The sequence below is a fragment of the Narcine bancroftii genome, chromosome 4 (assembly GCF_036971445.1).
Source record: "Narcine bancroftii isolate sNarBan1 chromosome 4, sNarBan1.hap1, whole genome shotgun sequence".
In the NCBI taxonomy this organism is placed as follows: Eukaryota; Metazoa; Chordata; class Chondrichthyes; order Torpediniformes; family Narcinidae; genus Narcine; species Narcine bancroftii.
Window position 1 is genome coordinate 24257740 of NC_091472.1, and position 23143 is coordinate 24280882.

A 23143-nucleotide genomic window follows, 5' to 3' on the forward strand; every position below is an offset into this window, starting at 1 on the left:
CTCCATATGTATTGTTTGTCTGTATGTGTGTTATGTCTGGTTGTCTGTCTGCATGTTTTGCATCGAGGACCAGAGAACGCTGTTTCGTCGGGTTGCACTTCGTGCAATCAGGTGATAATAAACTTGGCTTACCTTCATATGCTGAAGTTTTAGGTCTACCCATAACCTTGGGCATTATTGCCCAGACATTAATTACACAACACCCATGTTTTTATTATGTGATAATACATAAATTGTGTTGTGCTAGAATTATCCTGCACTGGCTCCAATATCTGGGGCTAAATTGAACTAAGTACCTCCATATACTATTCATGGATGTTGTATGTAAGATATATACCAGATGTTGCCACTATTCATGAAACACCAATTTCCACCTTGACCAGCATAAATCAGAGCTCATGGTTCAACCAATGTCCGTCCGTGAACAATTTCAATGCAAGTTGGAGCATTTCACCTTCCTGTGTTGCAAGAAGGTCCTCTGATGACATAAGAAGATTCGAGTGGCTTATGAATTGACTGCAGGCTGCTCGAGCATCTTCCTAAAATCTACAAAACAAGCCCACCATTCAGTCGCTGCAATACTCATTCAGCAGTCATATGAGAGGCAGTGATCCACTTCTGATCACGCGATGTAGGTTGGACAATTTGGGCAAGAGATAAAGCTGGAACCATCTGCAGAGACTCCACTCAAAGGCTCCACCAAAATATTGGAGCCAGTGGCTCTCAGGAGCAAATTCGCTGAGGCAATGGACACAAGGCCAATGGATACCGACCGGGGCCAAAAATACCAGGAGCAATGAATATCAGGAACAAGGAAATATGGGGCCAAGAATCGTGGCCTTGCACCAGCATAAAAACAGGGCTGCAAATTTGCCACTCAGCAGGAGCTTAATTCCGTCAACATTCTGACAACAGCAGTATTCTTCTCTTTGATTAATGTTTATGTTGTCTCAAAGAGCTCTAGGATTAAAACACTTAGGACAAACTTATTTTTCTAAGTACTTCACTTTCATAAGACTTGATTATATATTCACACAGGAGCCTTACAGAATCAGAATGATTGCAGCATTGAAGGAGGCCAATCGAGCAAGTGTAATCATCCCGCTTAGACACAAAAGCAATCCACCTCGTCCCCTCCCCACAGCTGTGAAAATTGAGGTACACGTCACATTCCCTTTTGAACAGTGGAATCTGCTTCCTCTACTACCTCCTGCACACGAGACCCAAACCACTCACTGCAATGTGACAATTTTCTTCATGTCAGCTTTGGTTCTGATACCAATTACCTGTGTGTCCCTGCCCTCCCCCCCACCCCCCACCTACCCCCAGTCCTTGATCCCTCCACCAGTGGGAACGGTTACTCACTATCTGCACTGTCTGTCCTCTGAATGATTTCAAAGGCCTCGGTCAGATCCCTTTCCAACCTGCTCTGTTCCATTGCCAATAACAAAAAATCTTCAGAACAAGTGCAATCTGAACTAATAGTATTTTAGCTTCAGTAAAAATAAATTAAATTGCTGGAGGAACAGATAGCATCCGTGGAGAGAAATGAAGAATCAATGTTTCTGATGTGGACCCTTCATCAAGACTGCACCTGAAATGTCAGCTCTCTGTTTCCAGAGTCTTGATGAATAGAAACGTCATCTCTTCCATCCTCTCTACAAATGCTGCCTGATTCACTGAGTTCCTTGGTAGCTTTTTTTTAAAAAAACCTCTGGATTCCAGTATCAGCTCCCTCTTGTGTTTTCATTACCTAATTACTGTAGTACTTAGCATAACTACATTACAGCACTGGGTTCATATTCAGCGCTGTATGCAAGGAGTTGGTACATTCTCTTCGTGTCCATGTGGGACACGCAGCATTCTTTATGCAAAGATACATAACCATCGGTTCAGACTTAACCCCTTCATCAAGGTCTGAGCAAAAAGCAGGCAGGTACCTAAACTAAAGGGTGGGGGGGAGAAGAACAGAGAGAGGAGCACAGGCAAAAGGTCACAGGTGGATGAGGGTAAAAGAGAAAAATGATAGGGGGAGGGGGATGGAGGGATTTCTAGGTCAATTGGCATATGTGGTGGCACAAGACTTGTGGGCAGAAGGGCCTGTTACTGTGCTGTATCTCTAAATTAAAGCAAAGATGAGCCTCAAAGGGTAGGGAGAATAGCTCAGCGTTCATCCAAAATTTGTATTAAGTATGTGTTTGCAGGAGCTTGCAGTGGTTGAATCGCCAGCCATGGCACCTACATTGTAATACTGTACAGTTGAAAGAGTAATTAATTGGCTGAAGAAAGGCTTTGAGACAAGATCCTAAACAGTCATTAAAGGGCGAGTCTTCTTCATATATATTTAAGATCAACATCTACCTCAGTCTTTCCCTTTCTGCACATCCTTTCTGAACCTTCTCAGATCAGTACTTCATAATCCATTTGACCCTAACGAGTACTCAGCTCCGGAACAGGTCGGATCAGTAAATGACATACATGTGCACGCTGTTTCTGCTGTTACTCAGGGAATTCCCACTGCACGTCAGAGCAGTGAGACTTTCATTTTGTGACGGGCCAACAGCAAAGAACAAGACTGTTTTCAAGGGAATAGACCAGAATCAAGGCCATCACCACTTATTTTGTGAGGGAAGAAAAACATCCTTACTCAAGAATTGCTGGAATGAAGGACGAGAAAGAATGAGGAAGATGAGGACAAGAAATTTCTTCACAGAGTGTGATGAAACTGTGAATTTTGCTGTCATAGAGGCAAACATTTTTAAGGAACAGACAAACTATTGGATGTAAAGGGCAACACAAGGTATGGGGAGAGAGAATAAGAATCGGTATTGACAAAGATTGATTGAGGAGTGGAGCAGACTTCAAGGACCAAATGACTTCTCCTCCTCCTCCTCCTGTGTTCAATGCTTCCACAATTTTTTGTCACAACCCCCTCTTCCTCCACAAGGTGGATGGGTGTTCCACTTTCGCACCATTCTCAATATGGAGAAAGATGATGCCAAATTTCCCATTTGACTTCTGGGCGGCTACCTTTCATCGAAGGCCTCACGATCTGCTTTTCCCCTTGTGCATCATCCAAAAGGTTTTTGCCATTTGCAGTATCGCTCAAATATCACCACAATCTTCTCATTCCAAAGGAAAACTGAGCCAGGCAGTTCAGCACAGACAACAATCCCGTGGAGCAAGTGGGCCCAGTTACCAGTACTGTCCTGATTGGTGTCCTAATTACTATTGACAGATGTGAAGGGGCAGTAGTATGCTAAGAGCATGACCTGGTTCTCGCTCCTACTTCAGATCAGTGGTGATTGGCTCCGGCTCAACAGTAGTGACAGCATCCAATTGGTATTGTGATTGGACCTGCAGCACCTCTCGGCACTGGGGGGAGGGGAGTCTCACTAAGAAGTAGGTAGGAGGTGTTATGGGCCTTGGAGAATTTTATTTTTGACTGAGGACAGGGCTGAACCTTCTGCGGGAGATTTGACACCTGCTAAGTGCTGGGCTACCACTAGGGGACTTTGACAGCTGTAGAAGCTGTAGAACCACACGTTAGAAGTCCGTGGGCTCGCAGGAGAGTGAGCCCCGTGGCTGTTAACCTCTCTCCACCAATGGGGAGAGCTGGAGACACATGCTGGGCAGTTTAAAAAGCCCAGCCCGCTTGTTTTGGAGAGGTTAGTTGGTGGATTGTACTCCAGGCAGTTGGTCTGACTGGACATTCTCACCTGGCAGCTTCAGCAGGCCACACACACTGAGTTGCTTTGTTCACGGATGCTAGCACCGTTGTCTGGAGTTGTATTTCAGTGTGCTCACCCAGTAGTTTTAGTGGGAAAAGGAAGACTGAGCTACTTTGTCTATGGTGCCAGCACTGTTGTCCTGACAGCAGTTGGGGAACTCTGATATCCAGAGTGTGTGGGACTGACCAATGCCTCTTCCGTCCCTTTCAAGAGGGGGAATTTATGTGACAGGAGTCACAGGACCACTCAAGCCAGGGTGTCCAAAGGAGAGGACTTGTGCGACAGAAGGTCACTTGTCAACCCTGAAGAGGGCTTCGGAGGACTGAACCTCAAATTCCCAGGTGAAGGAAGTAAAGGTGGTTGTTGCCTCATTCGAAGCTCAAGGCAGTCTGGTGTTCCCCTGACAAGGTTGAAAATCAATAGGGACCACGGTCATCTGGATACAGCCTCAAACTAAAAGACCCGTGGGGCAAGGAAACAAATAATCCCAAGCCTGCAGACCAGAGCTGTTCCTTCTTGACTGGACATGACTGACGTGGGGGTTTTCTTCTGGGTATTTTGGTGATATTTTTGGGGGCATTTCAATCTGGACTGTAATGGTTTGGGTTTTTTTTCCCCCACATACGCTGTATATTGTTTATCCAGAGTTGCCATAAAGGCTGGTGTTCGGGTGTTAAGTTTATTGGGTTAATTCCATTTATTGTTAGTTTGTTGATAAATCTGTGTGCCTCCCAATTGCTGCTGGGGAATGTAAGAGAGATTTGTCCATTCAGAATTCAACAACAGCTCTGACCTGCTTTTCAATCTTCGTTCATCAGAAAGCTCCATAAAGAGCAGTCACTATAGCAACCCTAACTTCACCCATTCAGACACATTCTCTTTGTCAGCTCTCACTCTCACCTCAATAGAATTCAGGCTCAACCTACTCTATTGATGATATTTCCATCAAACTAGGAGCCCATTTGGTGAAGCTTTGCTGCATGCCCTCAAAGTGAATATAAATTAATCTACAGACAGTTACTCTACCCCTTGGAGCCCCCACATGATCAGACTGGTAGAGTTACACAGCACAGTTTTGGTCCTTGGGTCCAAGTCGTCAAAGACCACCAAGTTGGTCCATACTCTTCTAAACGCAGTTTTTATTTTTACTCCTTGAGATTTTGTGTGTCTGGAGTTTTCCGTAATAAATTAGGGCTAGAGTACTCTTACCCAACCATACTGTTAAATAATTAAAACTGCGGTGAGATGAAAAGGAAGTTCAGCATTAATTGGTTAAATATGAACATGTGCATACAGTCAAGTAACCTGAAATGTCTCTCACCAAATGTGTGTTTAATTTGTTTTAATACTGCTGAAAAAAGGGCCAATAATCGTGCGTGGGTAATGGGAAAATGGGTTGTGGAGAGCACCAAGTTCTTTGGTGTTCACTGAGCTAGTGACCAATCGTGGACACAACTTCTCCTCACTCGTCAGGAGGGCACAACAACTGCACTTCCTGAGAAGACCGAGGAGGGCGAGGTTGCCAGCCACAATCCCATCAACTTTCTACAGGAGCTCCATCAAGAGCATCCTGGCTGGCTGCATCACAGTGGAGCGCAGTTGCTGTCGAGCATTGGATGAGGCCAATCCTCAGGACCATAAGAGCGGCACAGAGGATCACTAAAGCCTCCCTCCCCACTCGCCCCCATCAACATGATCTATCAGAATCGTTGTCTGAAGAGGCTGCGCAAAATTGTTGAGGACCCCTATCACCCGTACACAGCATCTTCCAGCAGCTGCCACTGGGAAACAGATACTAGACCAAGCACCTCCCGTCTGAGGAACAGTTTCTGCCTACGGGTAGTGAGACTGCTGAACGATTGATGAACTGCTCATAAAAACCCTCTGAGATTTAACTGTTTATTTAACAGTATTAAGTTTAGATATGTACATCCATACTGCATGGCCTTTGTTTATCTACATCTGTGTTCTGTCTGCATGTTTGCATTTTTTTTTACACCGAGGACTAAAGAACACTTTCGTTGGGTTGTCCTTGTACTATCAGATGATAATAAACTTGAAAATAAGGTGAAGACCTCTCAAACTCTCTTTCAGGGAGTGCTCTTTTTGCAGCTTTCCTCCTTGCAAGACTTTCCCACTGAGGATCATTTGTCCTCTCACTGCCCATCAGCTATAACTCCTTTGCTTTGCGTCAATTAACTGTGGCTTGAGCCCATGGTTCACAAAGATTTTAATCTATGCTCGAATGCAGAAGGAAAGGAGATGCTGCATTAAGGAAACCCCCACCTTTCTGATGCAACCCAAGGTCCCTTCTGCTTCATCAGGTGGAGGTGACGACACTTCTTCCAAGAAACGCAGGGGGGCACTTCCCCAGGGTCTTAGCCAGTATGTACCTTTTGCAAAACATTACTGTCACAGGTGTAACTGATCGTTGGGGGCAGTGGGAGGTGGGGGGGGGGGGGGGAATGACACTTATGTATGAGGATCAGATGGTACAACAGTTTCTAAGATGTTCTCAAACTGAGGCCCCATGTACTTCTCCTGACGAAGGGTTCCAAAAGGTCAACCATCCCTTTGCCTTCACGGAGGCTGCCTGAGTTCTTCTAACAGTTTGTTTTTTGCTTCAGATTCCAACATCTGCACTCTTGTGTGCTCATCCATTCCCTCAAATGCCATGAAACAATATCACAGCACTTGATCCAAGAGGAGCATGGAAAGCCTTCCCTGCGTCCTGAACAGTACCTACCCCTCAATTAATATCATTATTACTTGTACATAACATTTCTATTTGCTGCGGGGAAAAAAAAGCTACTTTGTTTGATGCTTAACAACTGTGATTATTTCTCAAAGTACTTATTTGGCTTTAAAAAAAAATCACTCAGGGATGTCACGAAAGGGATTCCAAAGGTGCTATGCAAATTGTGGGCTGTTCTTTTTGAAAAAGCACCCAATGTAAGGCATCTTTTCAACTTGGCTACTGTGACCACCACTCAGTGAAGGAGGGAAGGCTAAGACAGTGTACAGTTAACACACAGAACACAAACATGACCAAGAGATTAAGGCTGTGAACTTTGAAATGGGCTGAGATAATGCTCAGCCTCGTGTGGTACCTTGGGGGGAGGTCACCTTTGCTTTGTGACCCAGAATTCGACAGTGTAACTCATTTTGGAAAATGAAATCTGTTCTGCCGTTTAAAAGGTGGATTCCCAACATTGGATCTCCTTTTAGGGCACGAGACAGAACAGGTGACAGAAGTGCGTGTAGGGGAACATTTTGGGGTCCAGTGATCATAATGCCATTGGTCTCAAGTTAATTATGAAGAAGGACACGTCTGGGCCTCGGGTTGATGTTCTGAATTGGAGAAAGGCCAATTTTGAGGAAATGAGAAAGGATCTAGAATATGCATGAATTGGGATGTTGTTTTCAGGCAAGGATGCACGAGGTACAAGGAGAACCTTCAAAAGTGAAATTTGTATGTTCCTGTCAGGCTTAAAGGCAAAGTTAGCAGGTATAGGGAACTTTGGTTTTTGAGGGATATTAGTAACCTGGTTCAGAAGAAGTGTACAGCAGGTATAGACAACATGGAGCAAATGACTCGTCAACTTGTGACCTATGTGACTTGCGTCCATCTGCACATACGACTGAATTTTTTTAAAATAAAAAATATAAAATTTACACAGATTAGGTTTTATTTGATAAACTATAACAGGGATACAGGGCAAGTAAGAGCCAAAATGTGCATACTTACCTTGTTAGTTGGCATCCCGGGGTCCGTAGGCTGGGCGCAGCCATCTTGATTCCTGTGTGCATGTCTTCAATTGGCCCATGTTGGCTTGCATCTTGGAATTTGGTTGGTGCGTGTGCGAGAGTTAAGGGCATGAATTCAATATTGTTAAGGCACTTAACTCTCACAGATGCACCAAATAAACTCCAATACACGAACCCACAGCGCATGCGCCAACCAAAAATTCGCCCACCGAAAATTCACCCATGCGCACAGGAATCCAGATGGCTGTACCCAGCCCACAGAGCCTGGAACACTGACTAACAAGGTAAGCATGGACCAGAATGTAGAAAGATTCGCCAAGGTTGATCGACAAATTCAAGGAGCTTTAAGTTGTTATCATCAAATCTCCGATGAAGAAAAGATTTGAATAAAAAGTTTGCTTTAAGACTTCTGTACTCCACACATGCAAGCAAAATTCTAACTTACTTTATTTCAAGATTTGACCATTCTTTTATGGTCGAAAGTCGTAGAGTACCTGTACTTGAGGAGTATCAAAAATGCAAGATAAACCTCAAGAAAGAAATCAGGAAAGCAAAAAATGCAAAGGAAAATTCTAAGGGTTTCTACAGGTATATTAAGAGCAAAAGGATAGTAAGGGATGAAATCGGTCCCCTTGAAGATCAGAGTGGTTGGCTTTGTATGGAGCCAAAGAATGGGAGAGATCTTAAATGTTTTTTTTCCCATCAGTGTTCACTCAGGAAACAGGCCAGTGTCAGTAGTCAGTAAATTTTTGGAAGATGTTCTAAGAGATTAGATATACAATTATTTGTATAGATGATTGGGGATAGTCAACAAAGCTTTGTGCGTGGTAGGTCATGTTTAACCAATCTAGTAGAGTTTTTGAGGAGGTTCCCAGGAAAGTTGACAGAGGAAAAGTTGTGGATGTTGTCTATATGGACCTTAGCTAAAGGTCCCACATGGAAGGTTAGTCAGGAAGGTTCAGAAGCTAGGTATTCATGGTGAAGTAGTGAACTGGATTTGACAATGGATGGATGGGAAAAGCCAGAGAGTTGTAGAAGATGATTGCTTCTCAGACTGGAGGCCTGTGACTAGTGGTGTGCCTCAGAGATCAGTGCTGAAACCATTGCTGCTTGTCATCTATCAAATGATCTCAATAATAATGTGGCAAGTTGGATCAGCAAGCTTATAGATGGTACTAAGATTGGAGGCGTTGTGGACAGCAAAGAAGGTTTTCAAAGCTTGCAGAAGGATATGGGTCAGCTGGAAAAATGGACTGAAAAATGGCAGATGGAATTTAATGCAAACAAGTGTGAGGTGTTGCATTTTGGAAGAACACACCAAGATCAGATGTACACGGTGAATGGTAGGGGCTGAAGAGTGCGGTAGAACAGAGGGACCGATAGGGCTGTAAAGAGAACTTTTAGTATATTGGCCTTCATAAATCAAAGTATTGAGTATAGGAGCTGGGATGTTATGGTAAAGTTGTATAAGACATTGGGGAGGCCAAGTTTGGAGTATTGTGTGCAGTTTTGAACACCCAACTACAGGAAAGATATCAATAAGATAGAAAGAGTGCAGAGAAGATTTCCTAGGATGTTGCCTGGACTTTGGGAACTGAATTACAAAGAAAGGTTAAACAGGTTAGGACTTCATTCCCTGGAGCATAGAAGAATAAAGGGAGATTTGATAGAGGTATTTAAAATTATGAGGGGTATAACAGAGTAAATGTAGGTCAGCAAAAGTTTACGGGGAATGTGAGGGGGAACTTCTTCACACAGAGAGTGATGGGAGTGTGGAATGAGCTGCCAGCTGAGGTAGTGAATGTGGGCTCAATTTTAAAATTTAAGAATTTGGGTGGAGCATCACATGATATAGAGGAGGAAGGAGGTGGCCTCCTGAAGCTCCCGGGTAATTATAAAATAAAAGGAAAATATAATAACACAGTAATTTAAAGAGGAAGGAAAGGAAGAATATATCTTTATGGTGAAGATGTTGAAGAAGAATCAACAATTGTTGCCAGCTTTGAGCTCCCAACGAGAAGCACAGTATTTCAACAGTAAAGGGCCTACTAACAGGAAGAAGCCAGGGGTTATGGCTTGTTCTGCCTCCCGTGCAAACAACCTGATGCCTGGGAGAAATGATTTGGCACAGACTAGAAGGGCTGAAGGGGCCTCTTTCTGTGCTGTAGTGTTCTATGGATCTTCTCTGGTTCTATTTAATCTAATAGAAATGGAAGTGCATCAAAAATAATTCCTGAGGTTATTGAATTCTAGATCTACAGTTTACCCATTTATTTACAATGTGATTTTAATATACATGTAAAGTATATCAATTTCCGTCATGATAGGCTAATCACACTCACATATGTTTGATATAAATGTGAAATAATTTACCCCTCATAGTTGTTTCCTCTAGGGGACAAACCATGCAGATGACCATCACGTCCCACACAGCCAGGTTGTGTCAATAGTCCAAGTGGAGTCTGATCACCACCGAAGAAGGCTCCTTCCAGAAGGAAGTGTGCTGTTTACCATGGCATTCTGCCTTAATTACCTTGGCCCATTCCCAGGGATATCAAGCCAACAAATCTCAGGAATCCTCCACCAGATTTGGTAGTAACATGTTAAACTTGGAATGCCAATTCATATGAGACTGTCCAGACTCCAGGACGTTTCAAAGTCTATTGGAAAAGATATCCCTGTCTTAAGGGTTAAGGGCTTCAAGTTCCTGGATGTCAGCAGGTCTGAGAATCTGCCTTGAGACCTCCATGTTGATGTAATCATGAAAAAGGCTCACCAGAGGCTCTACTTTGTGAGGAGTTTGAGGAGATTTGGCTTGTCACCAAAGACTCTTGCAAATTTTGTCAGGCGTACCGTAGAGAGCATTCTGACTGGTTGCATCATTGTCTGGGATGGAGGTGCCGATGCACAGGACATCTACAAGAGGCAGTGTCTTAAGAAGGCAGCCTCTATCCTCAGGGACCCTCACCACCCAGGCCATGCCCTCTTCACTCTGCTATTGGGAAGAAGGTTCAGGAGCCTGTCAAACACCCAGCAGCAAAAAAACAGGTTCTTACCCTCTGCCATCAGATTTCTGAATGGTCAATGACCCACAGATTTTTGCTCTAATTTATCTATTTTCAAATGTAATTTTTTTTTCAATATTTGCACAGTAATACTGCAGCAAAACCATGAATTGTTATGACATGTTCATGACAATAAATTCTGATTTTCATTCTGTCCTCACATCCTTAAAGCCAAGCCAACGCACATCACAACAGTCATCAGATTGTTTTATGCTGCTCTCTGCCTTGTCAAATTCATGGTTATGACACCCATTATTAAAATAGGCTAGCCACATTCCAGTGCTGAATAATGCCAATAAACATTTCAACGCTCCAAAGAAGTTGGTGTAGAATACTTCAGTTCCTGAAGGCCAGGTTCGTCTTCAGATTGGAGAGATTATGTTGGTTCTCCCCAGCTCTACCTTAGGAAAGCTAACTCCTATGACACTTTCAGTCCCAACCAAGCCAGAGAGATGTTTCCAAGGCAAACTACTTTTGAACACTTGGTGCTTTCATCTTAAAACTACCCAATCCGGAGCTAGGAGATGAAAGCACTTGTTTGACTGACATAAACACAATAGGATGAACTTCTTTCCTCCATGCTGTGCGTTTTTAAATGAAGGGAAATGTTCTTATTTTGAAAGGGAGACAGGAAGTGCTCCTGCATGTTCCCTAATACTTCTCCGTGATTGAGTGATAAGAACACTCCAGCTGCCTCCACATAGTCAGAGGAATTCCATAATCATTGAGCTCTCAATATAAGGGCCAAATCCAATGTCCACGCCATGAAGGGGGGGGGGAGAAGAGATGGAAAGGGGGAGACAGAAAGGGGGGAGACGGAAAGGGGGGGGATGGAAAGGGGGGGGATGTTAATTTGCACCCTTCTGTTAGAAATCAAGGAGGGGCTCCAAAGGTAGGTTTACAGAATTTTGTCACTAAGCCCATTTAACACATGCATCATTTCCCTGTTTATCAATAATTGGTATATAGATTTTTTTGACACACAGAACAGTAACAGGCCCTTTCATCCCACAAGCTTGTGCCACCCAATCACACCCAATTGACCTTCAACCCTGGTACGTTTTGAAGGGTGGGAGGTAACTGGAGCCTCCGGGGAAAATCCATGCAGATGCAGGAAGAACTTACAAATTCCTTACGGACAACATTTTCTGCATAATACAGGCCCTACGACTCTTGATGTTGTGCTGACCTATATAAACCTACCAGAAAAAAAACTAAATCATTCCTACCTCATAGCCCTTTATTTTTCTTTCATCCATGTGCCGGGTCTCTTAAATTACCCTATTGTTCTAGCCTCCACCTTACCCCTGGCAAGGCATTCCAGGCACCCACAAATCGCTGCATAAAAAAAAAACTTACCCCAGGTGTCTCCCCTAAACATTCCTCTTTTCATTTTGTAGAGATAACCCCTGGGGTTTGCTATTCTTGACCTGGGGAAAAGACCCTGGCTGTCCACCTTGTCCCTGCTTCTCAGAAACTTGTAGGTCTCTAATACATCACCTCCCATCCTTCTTTGATCCAAAGAGAAAAGTCCCAGCTCTGCTAACCTGGCCTCGTAAAACATTTTCAAATCCAGGAATCGTCCTGATAAATCTCCTCTGCACCCTTTCCATAGCTTCCACATCCTTCCGATAATGAGGATATTTGTTTTTACAGTGAGTCAGCCCTCACTACTTTGTCCCAGCAAAGGTATATGAACATCCACAGGTGCTTTGTCAGTTACAGAGTGTTCCCATTGTAATATATAATTCGATTGAACCATTCATTGCAGTCAAAATATTGAAGTAAGCTTTGCAACTGTGACTATTGAAATTGCATTCCAGCACCCTACTGCAACCTTTCTCAACAAAAACTCAACATATTTTGAGTTCAACCGGATTCCACAGAACGCATTTCCAAGAGAATGCATGCTTGAAGTGAAGACATTTTACATTTACCACCTTCAGTTTCCACATGGCATAATATGGGGGTTAATTGGGAGCTATAAATTGGCTCGGTGTGTAGGTCAATGGTAGAACTTGTGAGGGGTGGTTGGGGAATACATGAGGGCTGGTTGGGGAATACTTGAGGGGTGGTTGGGGAATACGTGAGGGGTGGTTGGGGAATATGTGAGGGGTGGTTGATGAGAAAGTGGGTAGAATAACATTGGATTAGATTTGTGAATGAGTGTGTGGTTGGCACAGATTCATTGGGACAAAGGTTCTTTTATTCTGATCTCTCATTCTCAGACTCTGAGGGGATAAATGAATTTCCATACAAATAGAGTAGAGAAAGGTTCATCTAGCCCTGCCCTTTATTTATAACTGGGTTAGATTGTATTTTGAATATTGTGTACAATTCTGGTCACTATAATGTAGGAACACTATGGTAGCAATAGAGAGAGTGCAGAAGAGATTCACCACCATATTGCCTGGAATTGGGAGTGTAGTTGTAAGGTGAGAGTTAATAGGTAAAACGTGAAAATTTGTAGACACCGTGGTTGAAGTAAGAACACATAATGCTGGATAAACTCATCAGGTCAAACAGTGTTCTTTACATAGCAATGGTAAAAATACATGATTTAATCAGGTGGGTTTACATTCATTGCATTGGAGGGATGACCTTATAGAAGTTTATAAGACTGAGGGACACAGATAGGATGCTCAGTTGCTTTTTCCCCCCAGAGTAGTCTCGAACTGGAGGGCACAGGTTTAAGGTAAAAGAAGAGAATTTTTAAAGGAGAACAGGAGAATGACTGGAACAAGCTGCCAGAGGAGATGGATACAATGACAACATTTAAAAGGTATCATTCAAAACAAAACCCGAACGTTTAACTCATTCCAGAATAGACAACAGAAATAACTGATGAGGACTGGGTCATGTGCCCCTGGCTCCCTCCTGAAGTTCATCTCCTTGGTTTTCCTAACATTGAGCGGAAGGTTGTTGATGCGACTCCACTCAATCTCCCTCCTGTACGCTTTCTCAACGCCGTTTGTCATTCTGCTGACAACTGTGGTGTTATTGGCAAACTTGTAGATAGCATTAGAATTGTGCCTGGCCACACAGTCATGGGCATATAATGATTAGAGCCGCGGGCTAAGCACAGACTTTGGTGTGGATTACACATGGTGTATCATTTGAAACCAAATCATACTTCATGAGAAACTGAATTTGATGCTGCACTTAGCTTTATTCAGTAAACACAACAGTTGAAGGATTACCTTGCAAGTCCTCTCACAACATATTGTGCCCCACTAATTGGATAATAGTTGTTCAAAGGAGTCAATAAATACAGGGCTTCAAGTTTCTATTTCAAAGGGATAACGTAGACACATGTTTCATGAATGATGTAATTTGGTGAGCAAGACTAGCATAGACCAGGCCTGCTGAAACAATGTCCAATCTCGCCTGATACTGAGTGAAATGCATAGAAAAATCTATCAATTATGTTGACACCCCTGCAGTGTTCAATTTTAAAATTTCTCAAACTGGGATTCAGTTCAAATTTTCAGAATAGCCAGTAGTTTCAACTTCTACATCTTTTAAAAGCTTTTCCTTTTATTTGTGTCTGTGTTTCAAATTTGAGTATTAAAATAGCTTTAATTTTGTTACACTTGGTCCTAAACACTTCTTGAATTGCTCTGTTATGACCCCATAGCATCTCACAGCACTGCAACTAGACTTTAGTGGGGAATAGACTCATTTTAATCATAGTTTATTCTTCCAAATAGCAACTGTGTACATTTTTGAACAGATTTTTATTTCACTATCACCAAGGTAAAATATTTAAAAGACCCTCTCTCTCAAGTAGAAGCAAAAGATACCATATCTCACTGCCTTGGTCAATCCAGTAGTTCTCAACCTTTTTATTTCCACTCACATAACATTTTGAGTAATCCCTGAGCCATCGGTGCTCTGGGATTAGTAAGGGTGAAATGTGAGTGGGAAGGGAAGGTTGAAATCACTGCTCTAGACCCAATTGTTACTGAAATATTTTGCTGGAGAAAAATTGTCATTGGTCCATTTCCTTTGGAGTTATGAAACCGTGCACATAACAAGTCAATTAGGTACGATTAAAATAGTGGTTTTCAAACATTTTCTTTCCACCCACATACCACCCTTAAGCAATCCCTTACTAATCACAGAACACCTATGGCATGGGGAGTGGAAAGAAAAAGGTTGAGAACCATTGATTATAAACCCTCTTCCACCAATATTCCAAAAAACAAATGAATCTGGTAATTATCATTATATTGTCTGAGCAAAATTGTTGCACAAAAATGGACCAATCATTTCCCACTTTATAATAGTATTTCATTCCTTGACTGTTTACTTTGTGATGTCATGATGCCACCAAAGGCAAAAACCTTTGTTGCAAGAATGGAAAGGATTCAGCAATTGCAGGCACTCACACAAGCGATGCTGTGGAAGTTGATTCACCACAAGTAGTGTATTGGTTCACAAAGACACTTCATCCAGAAGGCAGAGGGATGGGTAATATATTCTGGCCTTGCTAGCAATGTATATAAATAATTTCATATTTATTGTCAAGGTTGCAGTGAACTGGGATTCACTGGTAGGGTGCTGTGCTGATGGCTGACTCCGCCCCATCTGCTCACATATAACCCTGGTTTCCCACCTAAACCCAGAACCCTTCAGAAGACCACTGTGCAACCCTACCCATAGTTATAAGCTAATAAAAGTCTTTCTTCTCTCTCCAGTTGTGAGAACTTTTATTCGCGCTACAAGAGTACATACATGACATCACATGAGATTCCTTTTTCCTGTGGGCACGGCAGAATTACCACTAATTGGTAGTGCAAAATAAACTGTACACAGTGTAGAACATGTAAACAATCAATGAACTGCAAACAAACTGCAAACATACAGAGAACAAAAAGAAAATCAATAGAGTGCACGAGTCCTTAAACGAGTCTCTGAGTTTGTCATTGAGGAGTGTGATGGTGGAGCAGCAGTTGTTCCTGAATCTGGTGGTGTGAGATTAAATTATATTTAATACATGGGTGCCATGGTTAGCACAATTCTATTACTGTGCCAGAAACCCAAGTTCAAATCCAGTGCTGACCGTAAGGAGTGTGTACATTCTCCCCATGTCTGTGTGGGTTTCCTCCAGATACTTTGGTTTCCTCCCACCTTTCAAAACCTACCAGGAATGCAGGTTAATTGCGGTATTTGGTGGCATGGGCTCATTAGCCAGAAGGGTTTGTTACCATGCTATTTGTTCAAATTTAATTTAAATTAAAGAGCTAGAGAAATTCATCAGGCCACACAGCATTCTTTTTGCAGCAAGGATAAATAACCAGCTATTTGGGCCTGAGCCATGCGTTAAGGTATGAGCAAGAAGTATACAGATGCCTGAATAATAATGGTGGAGGGAGGAACACAGACCCACAGGCAAGAGGTCATGGGTGGATATGGGTGGGAGTGCGAAGAGAAAAATGAAGAAATATATTAGTGTTGTTTCACCATTGTCTTTATGAGTTCTGTTTGGAAACACTCCCCATTTGTCTCCCTCTGTAATTTGTAGGATACTTGGGATGTAACTTTACATCAATGTAACTGACACAAAAAGATGATGTCACTCATAAACCATGCAGTGAAATTATCTCAATGCTTAATAAGTCTGAAGTCCTGCCTACTCTGTACATTCCATCTCCACTCAGCCAATCTAAACTGCTTTGAATGGTTAAAATCCAAATTAGGCAAAAATATGTGAAGTTCTGGGTGCAGAGGCTGGACTGCGTCCAAGAAGAAAATCCCAATACTCGGGTGAACAGCGATTATTGAAGTTTAACTTTGAGCCCACGTTAAATGATAGCCTTCAAAGGGATGCACAAATGATTTTGGTGTGTTGTGGATGCTCTTTATCTTGGCCATTTGCAGCAAGTCCAAAAGACAAAAAGGGACAATATCTGCAACATTTCAAGTCTGACACAATTACTCAATTACACAATACTACTATCTTTACCTCATAATACCTTAACTATTCAACCATAAGAACTTATTCAGCTCATGGAGTCTGCCCTGTCATTCAATCATGAGCTGGTCCATTTTCCCACTCAGCCCCACAGCTCAGCCTTCTCCCCATAACCTTTAATGCCCTGGTAAATCAAGATCCTGTCCATCTCTGCTCGAAATACACCCAATCATTTGACCTCCACAACCCCTTGAGGCAACAGATTCACCACCCTCTGGCTAAAGAAATTCCTCCGCATCCGTGTTCCAAAGACGCCTTTCAGTCCTGAAGTTGTGCCCTCTTGTCCTAGGCTCCCACCGTGGGAAATAATCATTCACCATCTACTCTGTCCACGCCTTTCAACGTTTAAAACTTTTCAATGAGCTTCCCCCTTCATACTCCTAAATTTCAACAAGAACATGCCAATAGCTGTCAAATATTCCTCACATGATAACCCTTTCATTCCTGAAATCATCTTGTGAATCTCCTCTGAAGCCTCTCTAATGTCAGCACATCCTTTCTTAAATATGAAGCACAAAACGGCTCACAATACTCCAAGTGAGGTCTCACCAGTGTCTTATAAAGCCTCAACATCACATCCCTGCTTTTACGTTCTATTTTTCTTGAAATGAATGCCAGCATTGCATTTGCCTTCTTCACCACCAACTCAATCTGCATGTTTACCATCAGGCTATCTTGCACGAGGACTCGCAGATCCCTTTGCACCTGGGAATTCTCAATGTTCTCCCCATTCAGAAAATAGTCTACCCATTTATTTCTTTTACCCAAGTGCACAACCATACACTTTCCGACTTTGTATTTCTTTTGCTACGTCTCTGCCCATGACTCTGACCCATTTGGACATATTCCTTTACACTTAACAATCATTGCTCTTGAAGAATTTCTACCGCATTCCTTCATAACTGACACATTGTCATCTAGTTTACAGCAGATTGAAGGTGGAGAACAGTTATCTGCTCCCATAATCCCAAATGCTCACTAAGAATGCCATCTAGTGGTTACTTCAAATTAAATCTACCTGTGCAATGCTCACAAGCAGAGAAATAGCCCTGCATAAAGTTCCAAAGTATCAGCTTTTCATTCCATAATCATGTTTTTGAAATATTTTTCAATGTAACTAGTTTCCTTTATAATGTGCTTTCTAGATTACAGCCACTGGGAAAAAAAATATTTTAAAATGCAGCTGACCAGCATTTACATCCTTTAATTCTTCAAGGTGACTCCTCTGCTATTTTTCAAATGAAAAGCACACTATATTTGCAAAAAGTAAAATTCAGAGACCTATGGAAACCCTAGAATTACACCGCAGCTCTCTCAGCCAAAACAAACTTCACTGTCTCCCCAAGACACCACCGCATAGGTCTCAGTCGCACAATCAAGCTGCAATATTGACTCAAAATTCAAATCCACATGACAAACTGGTAGTGAAGAGCCCCAAATGATTCTAAATTTACTGTTAAGACCCATGTGGAATATACACAGATAGAACCACAGTGAGAGAGACAGAAACAGAGATAAAGGACAGGAAAGTCTTGGCGAGACAGACAGGATACAGGAGGAGAGAAAGTTTGCAAGTGTTTTTTATTTACTGATTGATATATAATATATACACACACATATATATGGCATTTATAATGTCCTGCAGGGAATGAGGTTACTGAAGTACACCACCATTGCGGTAATGTGTGCAAGTGATTCATTTCACTGCAATATCCTCTAATCTATTTTAATCCACTATGTTTAAACCTTTTTATTAATAGAGGCTTCTTGGGCTGAATCATTGCTTACTGGTTTTTTTGCACTCAATCTTCAATTAAATCACAACCCACAAACACAGGGAAAGGGTACACTGGGATACAGTTCAACTCCACACGATATTCCATCCTTCAATGTGGATTGATGGAAAAATGCGTCCCACAAACTCCTGAAATGCATTCCTGATGAGTGAAAACCAACTCCATCGCTAATCACTAGCACTCCCTCAGAGGACCTCGGTGAAGGATGAAAGTGTGGAACGAGCTGCCAGCAGAAGTGGCGGATGCCGGTTCATCTCAACTTTTAAGAGAATTTTGGATCTGTTCGTGGATGGGAGGAATATCGATGGCTGTGGTCCAGGTGCAAGCCAGTGGGACCAGGCAGAATAATAGTTCGGTATTGTGATAGTACAGGTCTATCACCAATGTACATAGTGTATATAGTTACTGTATCTAGACTGTGCTTACAGCGATTGGCTGAGAGCTAAGCCACGCCTATTGTCTGGGCCTTAAAGGGTTGTGTCCCTAGCCAGGTCGGATCATTCCGGACTGGTCGGCCACCTGTGAAGAGCTCCGGTCTTTTGCTAATAAAAGCCTTGGTTTGGATCAACAAGTCTTTGATTCTTTCGACGAGCTCTACAGGTATGGACTAAGAGGGATGAGTGGCCTGTTTTTGTCACGTTCTATAGTTCGTTAGCTCATACCTGCCAATTTTACAATTTTAATTTACAAATTACACCCATCGATGAAGTATTAGTATTTATCATGCTCCAACATGACACATGTGGACCAACGAAAGCAGAAAAAATAGTGATGGAATTAAAACTGCCCCAGTGACTTCCTGAAACAAAATAATGAAGAGAGGGGAAACAATTTTACCTCTTCAAGACAAAACAGTTTACAAAGTCTTTACGGTGGTATTCTCCTGGCTTAGGATGTGACAGAAAGTATCAATGAGCTTACATATCCTGGCCAGCTATTCACTTCAAGGTTTTATGAACTTTTTTTTTTATAAACCATTCCTTATATAAATACATGGAACTGCACTCCTTGCAAGCACTGCTATTTCACATGCAGGCGGGTTGAACACTGCAGCTGCAGCCACAGCTGCCGCCCACCTGCACCCAAGGCCTCTTTGTCAGGAAACACCATTCAGACACTGAGGCAAAATTCAACCTTTCCCACCCAAGCCTGCGGGATATTTTTCCAATCATAAAATGATGGCACATTACACGATGCGGTTAAATAACACCATATGGTCATAATTAATTGCCAAGTCCCTCACTGCAAGCAGAACCTCAATGAAAGGTGAAGATTTTACAAGCTGAAGCTCACACCTCCAGGTACTATAAGACAAGCAGTGAAACTAATAAATGCAGCTTTTGAATTATGGTGCAGAGTGTAAGGAGATAAGTGTCTTTCCCTGCTGTATGAAGGAGGCATGGAGTCTGGATCTGATCCCATCCCAGAGAGAAAAAAAAGCACAAAGAACCTCTAGGTGCTAGAATCTTGAGCAAACAGTGAGAAGCTGGAAGGACTCTACAGGTCAGGAGGCATCTGTGGAGAGAAGTGGGCAGTCAATGTTTCGGGTCAGGACCCAGGATTCAAAAAACTGGATGCAGTCTGTGTTAGAGTATGGGAGTGACATTGAAAGATTATCCGACTGTGTTACAGAGAGATATGGAATCAGGAGTGATGCCAATACAGGTGGCCCCACACATCAGTGATGAAAATCTTCCCATTTGATGGAGGAGGCAATTCAACCCATTGAGTCTGCCCCGCCATTCGATCATGAGCTGATCCATTTCCATACTCAGCCCCACTGCTGGTATTTTCATTTAATGCCCTGGCTAATCAAGAACCTATCAATTTCTGCCACCCAATGACCTGGCCTCCACCATTGCCTGTGGCAACAAATTCCATAGAAATTCCTCCGCATTTCTGCTCTAAGCGGACACCCTTCAATCCTGAAGTTGTGCCCTTTTGTCCTCGGCTCTCCCACCATGGGAAACAACCTTTCTACATCTACTCTATCTATCTATGCCTTTTAACATTCGAAATGTACACAGAATTCATTATCCATTCAAAAAATTGAGATGTGGTATAAAATTCACTCTCCCAGAATTTATATGATTAAAAAGTAAATGATTAAACACCATCTTTCTCATTTCTTGATGAATGCACAGACGATACGCCTCCACATCACAGAATATCACAACACAGACCATTTTCTCGGAGCACAATATTCACTCCCCTCATAAAGACAGTGAAAGAATTTGGCACAGTCCATGTGAGGTGCAGTCTAGACCTGAGCATGACAAAGATGGCGCTGTGGATTCTGGGCATGAGCCAGGATCTCAGTTGACTAGCAATACAGTCATTATTTGGAACCAACATCTGACTGTGTTAACAATGGTCATGTGGCATCAAAGTGTGACGGGGACCTCTGGTAACATCAAGTCTGAGTATGATAACACTACAGATGGAAATATGACATCTGTGTCTGGAGATATAGAGATTGGGTCTGATGGAAATACAGAATCGGAATCTGAAAACATTGCCACATGACTCGCACTCAACTGCGGTGGTCGCCATTAGATTTTCTGTGACTGACACTGTCACAGACTGCACTGTGGAGTCTGGTTCAAATATTGTTGTAAATGGAAACTGGGAGTATCTGAGTATCACCGAGCCCGGGTCCGCGTCACAGTCGGAGACGAGGGGCCCGGGTGCGCGTCACAGTCGGAGACGTGGGGCCCGGGTCCGCGTCACAGTCGGAGACGTGGGGCCCGGGTCCGCGTCACAGTCGGAGACGTGGGGCCCGGGTCCGCGTCACAGTCGGAGACGTGGGGCCCGGGTCCGCGTCACAGTCGGAGACGTGGGGCCCGGGTCCGCGTCACAGTCGGAGACGTGGGGCCCGGGTCCGCGTCACAGTCGGAGACGTGGGGCCCGGGTCCGCGTCACAGTCGGAGACGTGGGGCCCGGGTCCGCGTCACAGTCGGAGACGTGGGGCCCGGGTCCGCGTCACAGTCGGAGACGTGGGGCCCGGGTCCGCGTCACAGTCGGAGACGTGGGGCCCGGGTCCGCGTCACAGTCGGAGACGTGGGGCCCGGGTGCGCGTCACAGTCGGAGACGTGGGGCCCGGGTGCGCGTCACAGTCGGAGACGAGGGGCCCGGGTGCGCGTCACAGTCGGAGACGTGGGGCCCGGGTCCGCGTCACAGTCGGAGACGTGGGGCCCGGGTCCGCGTCACAGTCGGAGACGTGGGGCCCGGGTCCGCGTCACAGTCGGAGACGTGGGGCCCGGGTCCGCGTCACAGTCGGAGACGTGGGGCCCGGGTCCGCGTCACAGTCGGAGACGTGGGGCCCGGGTCCGCGTCACAGTCGGAGACGTGGGGCCCGGGTCCGCGTCACAGTCGGAGACGTGGGGCCCGGGTCCGCGTCACAGTCGGAGACGTGGGGCCCGGGTCCGCGTCACAGTCGGAGACGTGGGGCCCGGGTCCGCAACACAGTCGGAGTCGTGGAGCCTGGGTCCGCGTCACCGATAGAAGCGCCCGAGTCCGCGTCACCGATAGAAGCGCCCGGGTCCGCGTCACCGATAGAAGCGCCCGGGTCCGCGTCACCGATAGAAGCTCCCGGGTCCGCGTCACCGATAGAAGCGCCTGGGTCCGCGTCACAGTCGGAGGCGTGGAGCCCGGGTCGGTCGCCGATAGAAGCACCTGGGTCCGTGGTGCAGACGGCGACGTGGCGCCTGGGTCCGGGGCGCAGGCGGCGACGTAGACAGTTGCCCCTGTAAAGTCTTCGTTGGAGTCATCCTCTAACGCTCACAGTTTATCCCATCTTAAAATGCTAAGTGACAGCTCGCCAGGAAGGGTGGAGGGTATTCTGAAGTAACTTACGTTTGATGCACCTTAGGGAGCCGGGAACTTGAGACCATCCGTGACAGCACTGACCACCACACACGTTAACTCTGTAAACCATAATGCGGCAGATTAATGATAAGAACAAGATGTTGACTGACAGAACATTTATCTTCCAGTAATCTGCCTGGCAATGAAACCTTCCTGTGAAAGAAAGGCCTGTATTGAGACTTTGTGTTAATTCCATGCCTGTGCCTGACAGATTATTTTGGGTCGTCAAAAAGGAGACATAAGATCACATATCCTTTCATTTAATAAAACACCTCATGCATCTAAGTGCTGGGCAATTTTCTGCATCAACAGGAAATTGCTTCCTTGTTTCAGTGTGTTGGGGTTGGCCCACATTGCAAAAGAAAAGTAGCAGTGTCTTACTCCCCGCTGTTGCATGGAATCAGCTAAGGTGCATCCCCGTCTACTATACAAGAGAAGAAGAAACCTCGGGGCCCAGATTCTTTGCAGCTGGAGGCTTAAAAGACCCCCACAATGTCAACATTTTTTAAAAAAAGGATCACCAGCAGGAACCCCTTCAGTCAAGATTCTGCCCATCATCGGTCAATGACCAAGAGAGAGAGAAAAAAAGTTCTGCAAAGTGCAAATCCCCTGCTGGCATCGGGATTCCCGAGGGCAACCCCTGGGCCAAGATCCCCTCAACCCAACACGCCGGAGTTCTTGGACAAGAGCTTGGCTGCCTCGGGAGCGACGAGCCGGCGGGAAGCGACCGTGCGGTCCCGGGAAGACGGGAGCAAGTGCGCGCGGCGGGCGAGGAGTTCCTGGGATGTCCCAGGAAAGAAAGGAAATCCGTGACTCGCTGGGGAGGGGTTGGGACTCGGGATCCGACATGCGAGGTATCCGATTGCCCCCCCACCCACCCACCCTCCCTCCTGAAGTGAGTTTCTTTGGCGTAATTACTGCCTGGCCACTGAACGACCA

General features: G+C 44.4%; 1 protein-coding gene across 5 annotated transcripts in view; it reads right to left on the reverse strand.

Moving 5' to 3' along the window:
- Window positions 1-22261, reverse strand: part of ltbp1 (latent transforming growth factor beta binding protein 1) — a 408702-nt gene extending 386441 nt beyond the window's left edge. For all 5 annotated transcript variants that reach the window (XM_069930946.1, XM_069930944.1, XM_069930945.1 and 2 more), the window contains exon 1: window positions 22193-22261. The gene's annotated coding sequence lies outside the window, so the exon portion shown is untranslated. The remainder of the gene's footprint in view (window positions 1-22192) is intronic.
- Between the last annotated feature and the right edge of the window lie 882 nt (window positions 22262-23143).